This window comes from Pygoscelis adeliae, unplaced genomic scaffold (assembly GCF_000699105.1).
Source record: "Pygoscelis adeliae isolate BGI_AS28 unplaced genomic scaffold, ASM69910v1 Scaffold220, whole genome shotgun sequence".
NCBI classification, from domain to species: Eukaryota; Metazoa; Chordata; class Aves; order Sphenisciformes; family Spheniscidae; genus Pygoscelis; species Pygoscelis adeliae.
Genome location: NW_008824049.1, coordinates 129899 through 137297, shown reverse-complemented (window position 1 = coordinate 137297; position 7399 = coordinate 129899).

Sequence of the window (7399 nt, the reverse complement as noted above, 5' to 3'; positions counted from 1 at the left end):
ACTGTGTATATTTTGCCTCTTACAACATATTAAATAGCCCATGTAAGAAGGGTAAATGAATTATTGATACCGTACCAGGAGAGAAAGTGTAGGGGGAACAGAGAGAATATTACATGATGTGGTAAAGCAACCGCATGTTTCAGTTAGATGCCTGAGTAAATAGCTCTGTAAGAAACCCTGTGGTTTGTTGCTCGGTGCATATATGGTTGATCTCAGGTGCTTTCTTGCTCGCTGTGGTTATCTCTTCCAGTTTTTAGTTTTTGAGCATAAGCTGATACAAATTATTTAAGTGAGAAGTTCAGCTCTGTCTTTAAATGGGAAATGTAATTCCTTGCCTGTGGTAAATCCAAGGGACAGAGAGATCCAGGCTTCCTTGCTTCATTTTGATCTCTTTGCAGGATTAATTGGCTGAATTTTCAGCATTTTTTTTTTTTCCCAATGAATTATTCTTTTTGGCTGGGAAAGCAATCCTTTGTTTTCCACATCACTCTGAATTTCCCACCTCAGCTAATTTCATTAGCTTGCATAAACATGAACTCATTCCTGCATGACCTGAGGGCTTTGTAACTAAATATTGCCTCCAACTGACCACAGGTAAATTAGCAAGCAAGGCACAAAGTCGAGGAAAGCAATAATTCTGCCCACTGTGGAAAAACGGCAACTGTAAGATATGGATCTCCCACTTCCAAAATATATATTTTTCTACCTTTTTAGTGTTTCTTTTTTTTTTTTTTTTTTTTGTGGATGAGGGTAAGAGCCCATTTTGTCCCACAGTGCAGGCTTTGTGCTTTGTTTTGTGTCAACTTCATGTTATCAGTTCTTTTTCTTTGACTGAAGCCAAACATCAAACTGAAAATCACTCCTTCATCTTTTATAGTGTGAGTCAGGGAAAAAACCTTTACACTTTTTAGGAAATAATTGGGTAATGCTATAAGAGGACCTCCTAAGAAAATCATGGTAACAGGCTGTCATAGGCTTTCAAAGCAGAAAGGGGAAAATTGTTTCATGAGAGCCTTTAAACAGTTGTATCTGCAGACTTCAGGTGAACAAATTGCATGTGGGCAGCAAGGAATAAATCAAGTACTTACATAAATTTTTTAGTCTGTATTGTTCCAGTCCCAAGCTCTACAATTTTGCATATAATTTTGAGCACTCCAAAATTTGAAGTTAGTTTTATCCTCTTAAGAAGTAGCTTCTACATAAAGAGTGGTTGCTAATGTATTATAAATTAGGATTAGCTTAATTAGGGACTTCACAAGAAAGTAATGACTATTTAAGCCCTGAAAACAAGCTAATTATTTTGTATCACATTGTTGCTAATGCTGTCCTCGGTTCTCTTAAGGTGAATGTTCAAAAAGATGTATGGCAGACATGCTAATTAACAGATTTCTTGCAATCGTGTTACCAATTTTTTATAATATATTAACATTCCTCTTTTATGCAACACTTCATATATATATACATTGCTACTCAGGTTAACTGACAGCATGATCCAGTGCTTTTTGTAAGATTACATCACCATCAAAGCTGCTGCTAGAGTTGCACAAGATGCAACAATGATTTTTCCCTAGTGCTCTGCTGAAAAATTCCAGTAGTTTCATTATTTGTGCCACACACTTTCATAAATTTCTTCTATTTATATTACTTTTTCACAATTCATTCAAAACAGTTAAAGAAATCCAAATTAATAAGTAGAATCTGAGGATCTGAACTTCCAAGAGGCAAGACCCCTTCAACAGCATCTGAAACCCCTCTGAAGCATTTCTTCCCAATAGTCCTTATCCTGCCACTCCACCACTGCACGCTGTAGTTGGAGCTTACATTACATACCAGGAGTTAGGAGTGGAAAGCCCATAAAATCCGCATGTTTCATATAATGCAATGGAACGTAAACTTGTGGCAGTTTTGTGTAACTAATGTGTTTAAAAGCATATGGAATATCTAGCGTTTAATTCTTATCTATGCTTTCCCCTTTTCCGTATATGATAGTTGCCTTTTCTTTAAAATCACCTTTTACTTTTAAATTCCTGTTCTTACTTTTCATATTAAATATTTCTTCATTGTTGCAGTGTCTCACATTATCTGCACTTCTCATTCCTTCAACATTTTTCACATGCATACATATATATCATATACATATTCTAAGATCTCACTGGTGTATTTGCAATTAATGACTCAATTTATCCTGACACACAAACTCTTACAAAGTGACGATAAATGATTCCTGATTAGATAGGTGATTTCCATAAGAGAGCACTGGAACTGAAGCAGATGAATTCTCAGCTCTACTTTTAACCGGCACATTGGCTCTGGTTCATCCTAAATTTCCCAAGGTGTTAGTCAATCTAAATCCCTGCAACCCTGCCTTAAAAAAAAAAAAAAAAAAAAATTGATAAATGTAGAGCTACATAATACAAAATTATATAATTTCAATAAAGATAAATATCTCTATCTTAAATGGAATAATGCACTCATACATATTCTGCTGCAAACCAAACAGCTGACAGAAAATGATTACACTATTATTAAGCATCTATGCAGTTTCTGCTAATAGGTATTGTCAAATCAAAATTATTAAGCTTCATTAGAGAGCTGGTGCCTTTAAAAGAATTCCTCTGAATGTCCTAGATGAAGGCCCCTTCAATAAGGACTGATAGCATTTCAGCTCTGCAGCACACCCGTTCTGGCTTTTTTTCCATCTTGAATTTCCCATGGTGTCATCTTATCTAATCATTGCTTGGTAATGTTGGCTCCATAAGAAATCTTCCATAGAAAATGAGAGTTCATACATCTGTCTCCGGCTGAAAATGCTCATGAATAATGGCATGTCGCAGCACCAGTCAGTAAGAAAGCAAAGAGCTGTTCCAACTCTGTGTGAAAGGCAGAAGGCTCTGAAGGAAGAGAAACTCGATTTTTATTTTAATTTTGTATCAGGGGTTTCCTCAGGTCTAGATTGTCCCAAGCCCTTGAAGGAATATTAGGGGGGAAGTCATAAAAATCTTTTTTTTCTTCTCAGAGCAACAGCCAGACAATGGTTATACCTTCTGTGGCTGGTTAAGTGCAGTGACAGCCCTTTTTTTATACCCCTAAAGTAAAGCTCCGAAGGTGGGAGCAGCTGAGCACTCCTTGGTGAAATTCACACCAGCCTGCAAGGAATTAACCATGGCAAGGAAGCCAATGTACGTGCGTGAGTGTGTCTGCACACACACGTGTGTGGGCAAGCAGGCAACTCCATGCACATGCATTACATTCATATTTTCTTCTGACATTCCCATCAACTGAATGTTGTTGCCATTTATTACTGTCATAACTGGATGCTTATTAATTTTATGTTCAATATTTTGATCATAAAACGGATCCCAGCCTTCATTTATTATAAGTATAATCATCACCTTTCTCATAAACCCAGCTCTGTACGCTGGGGATCCCTGGCAGACCACCTTGGCTGTGGACCATTCTCAGACGCTTCTGGCTGATGAAACAATTAATTTTTTTAAGTCTCTTATTGACATTGTGATCCCAAGAGCATAGTATGAGTTAAATATTTGCTTATTATAATTGCACATTTCACATGCTAGAAGCAATTTCTGTATTATATTACTGGTACAATATTCTGCAACTGTGGAACTCTTTCTAATAAGGAATCAAATTCAATCAGACTTGAAAACTGTTCATGTGAATGACTACCATTACTTGATATCATCTGTAATGCAATAAACTGAATGTTTGATATAATGCTGTTATATTAGGGATATGCATAACCTATTTGTTATCCATCATTTGAATCGCAGAAATGGTGTGATCCAAATTAATTACATTTTAGGGTATGTCTGAATTACAGCTAATCAAAAAAATTCAGTTTAAATGTGTTTTTCAGAGAAAAAATAGATGTGATGCTGTGATCTCATTTGCAAAATAGCTTTTCTTAAGAAGCTATGCATGTCACCAAGAAAGTTTGTTCACTGCCTAAATGTCTTGCATTGCAAGCTGCAGCGATGCTGGCGACAGAATGTGACCTTTCAAAGAAATATTACATGATATGAAAAATATTACATCAGCTTTCAAAAGAGAAAACTGAAAAGAACTTATAAAAATAAAAGCATTTCCAAGTCAAATATTTTATACGAAGTGTTACCTATGGGAGCTTTTTCCATAAATACATAAATGCGGCTTTTGGGGAATGCCCATAATTGCTGTATTACATATTCTTACAGTTGGCAAACTGATTCCTGAATTTGCAAATAAATCAATTTGGGCTTTTTCAAGTAATAGGGATAGGCAGAAAATATGTTTGCATTTGATTACAGTAATTACTTATGTATATAAGTAACTTTTAGGTCTTTAATAAGTTCACTGAGAACGGCTTTTATCTTAAAGTACAACTGCACCCCAGCCAACAGGACAAATGTAACACACAAAGGCGGCAATCCCACAGGATGCAGATCCGATACTGAGCTTCATCTTTATCAGGTATATATAGATAGATACATAAGGGATGAAGTCTGAGATATCACAAGGTGAGTCAGGGGGTGGAAGCAGAGCTGATGCTCAGCCTTGAAGGGAACATGTAGTGAGCACATTGCAGTCGTATGGGAGGGGAAGAGAAAGAAATCAAAAGAGAAAGCAGAAATAGAGGTCAAGTCCCCTGGCCCCAAAGGAGGAGCAGGTATAGCCTGGGCAGCCTGAAAGAGCACCTGAATAAAGGATGGGGAACACATCACGCACAGAACAGGAGTTACTTTAAAGGAAATCCTCTCTTCTCATCATTAAAAAATGGTTTCATGTGTGCAGCTATACCAGAGGTCCAAAGAGAAGCTGTGTGAGCTGATGGATGGGGCCCGGGGTCCTGGGCAGGAGGTCATTTCCAGCAGCAACTTCTGGTTGCTGCCTGACCTGCCCGGCACACTTCACTGCTCCGTCCTTTCCACAACTGTCCTGCTCCCCTATCCACACTGCAAACGCTTGGAGAATGCCTGGTGTCTGCACCTCACAAAGCTCACTTGGGGTGCTCTAATTCAACATAATAAATATTTAGCTAGCAATAAGAAGTGTTACAATTGTATCAACCCTGACACTACATCACTCTAGAAGCTACGAATAATATTAGTCATATATGGGAAGCATTTTGGGGTTGGTGAGCTAATCCTAGTATCTTTGAAATATCCATAGGATTTACCAAATGGTTTCTGACCTGTCTTGTGAAAGGGCCTGTGAGTACTTAGCATTTTCTCCCATTATTCCTGCACATCTAAGACAAGTGGCTCCTTTTAAACTGGTTTTCATACAAAATTTATTGATCTTACTTTTATTTCTTTATCAAAGAAAAGAACCAAAAAAACAGTTTCCTGTTTTTATTGACATCTTATAGGAGTTTAAAATCCAGTGAAATAGTTTTGTTGAATTGTGTCCTGCTAGAATTTGTAATAATTCTGCCTTCCTTCTTTTAAATCTTCACAGTTTTGCTAATTATCTTCCAGGTTGGTGTGGATACTCCTACTGCAGATGCCAGGATTCTCTGATCACGTGCAATGTTAAGGTTTCCTATTAAATCTTCAAAAAATTATATGCAGGGTCATACATCAGTGAGAATTCTGGGAATGTTAAGAAGAAATTTTAAAAGCTACTGAAAAAATAACTATTGACAACCATCACAATTCTTTCTATATTTGCTTATAGTTCTGTTTTGTACATATATATGAACTTTAAAACTCATTTATTCACTTTACTGACATGAATAACCAAGGGCATGATTTATAATGATTTGTCATCCAGTATTAGATTAAAAAAAGTTTAATTAATTTTTCATTAGCCACAGTTAATGATGGGCTTGTTAACCATCTTGAGGTGAAGCCAAGAGCTATTAGCTATATTAAGGACCAGTTTCAAGAAAATTACTCCTTTTATAATACCCAAAATGAGTTATAATGTTTTTTCCCCTTTCAGAAAACTGTTTTAAGGTATATAGATATATTAAAATCTATACAGAAGACAGGTTTTGAGGAAAACTGATCATGTAATAAAAATTATTGAACAATTTTTGCACCAGTTAAAATGAGATCAAACTTCTTGAGGATTACTCTAAAGAAATAGCCTTGTGAAATTAGTTACTAGTTCTTGTACTTAATATATCAGTTTATCGTATAGAAAAGGACTGAACTAGAGTGGGTGACTATTTGGAGGAATTTCTTCACTGCCACTAGACTTCTGCCATTTGTCTCAACTGTCTATCTTACTAAAACAGAAATTAGAGCTTGAATTGAAAATTTAATTGAAAATATAATTTAATTGAAAAATTAGTTTGTCCTTCTCTGTGGCCCCTGATGGGTGGGAAAGCTGAGCATGACAGTGGTCATTATGCCATGGTCTATGATTTGGAGAACTTGCAAAAGAATAAGAAATATGTATGAGTAATTAACATGAAAAAATGTAGGAGGGAAAAAAAGAAATTGAAATTATTTTTCTAGCAAACCTCCTTCTGATTTTCAGAAAGAGGGATTACATTAAAAATAAAATCAAAATCTTAAAAATAAGTGTCTAAACATAGAGTGCTGCAAGAAGAATAGTCTTAAAGCTTATTTTGAATGGATGGAAGGAAGAAGCCTATTGAAATCACTGAGAAACTGCTCGGTAACTCTAAACCCTGTGGGTTTGAATAGGAATTTAGAAACCTAAATTTTATCCTCAATTTTAGCAAATCTTGACCAGAATCTACATTCAATAAAAATGTACTTAACTTATGTAAACAGCTATATGAGAATGAAAATACTGTTTCATAAAAGATTTTAAATTCAGTTCCATTCCAAATTGCAATAGATTTTCAACATTTCTCCACAGCAAATACGGGAAAAGGTGCGAAAGCCATCTTCAATGGCTTCAAATGTTTTCATTAGGTTTTCTTCCATTTTTAATGTCACCATAACATATATAATGCAACCCTAAAGTGTTAGAAACTCAAACTGAAAGTTGTTTCAAAATTTAAATATTAAAAAAATAAAATAATTATTTTTATCTTATGAGACCCTTTTACCCCTTGTTTCCTAAATGAAATTTCAGTGAATTTGGCATGAACTTGACATGGCGCCAAGAGCTTCTGTATGAATTTCAGTAGAAAATCAGAGCAAAGCAAGCCCCGACGCAATGACCTATGCGAGAAGGGAAGAAAGAAGAGAACAGAATCAGCCCCCAAGGACGGACCACGTCCCCTAATATTTTAAATGATGTTTGGCCTCAAGCCAACAAACTTGGACACAACTAACCTCATTCCTACAGCACGGCACTCCCCAAATAAAAAGCTGCAGTTGTCCGACGTAGCATGGATTTATAGTTGTCTTTAGCCACCTCTAGAATTTAACTGTGTGTCAGCAATTACATGAACACAAATCCCACCTCCTGTTCCCCG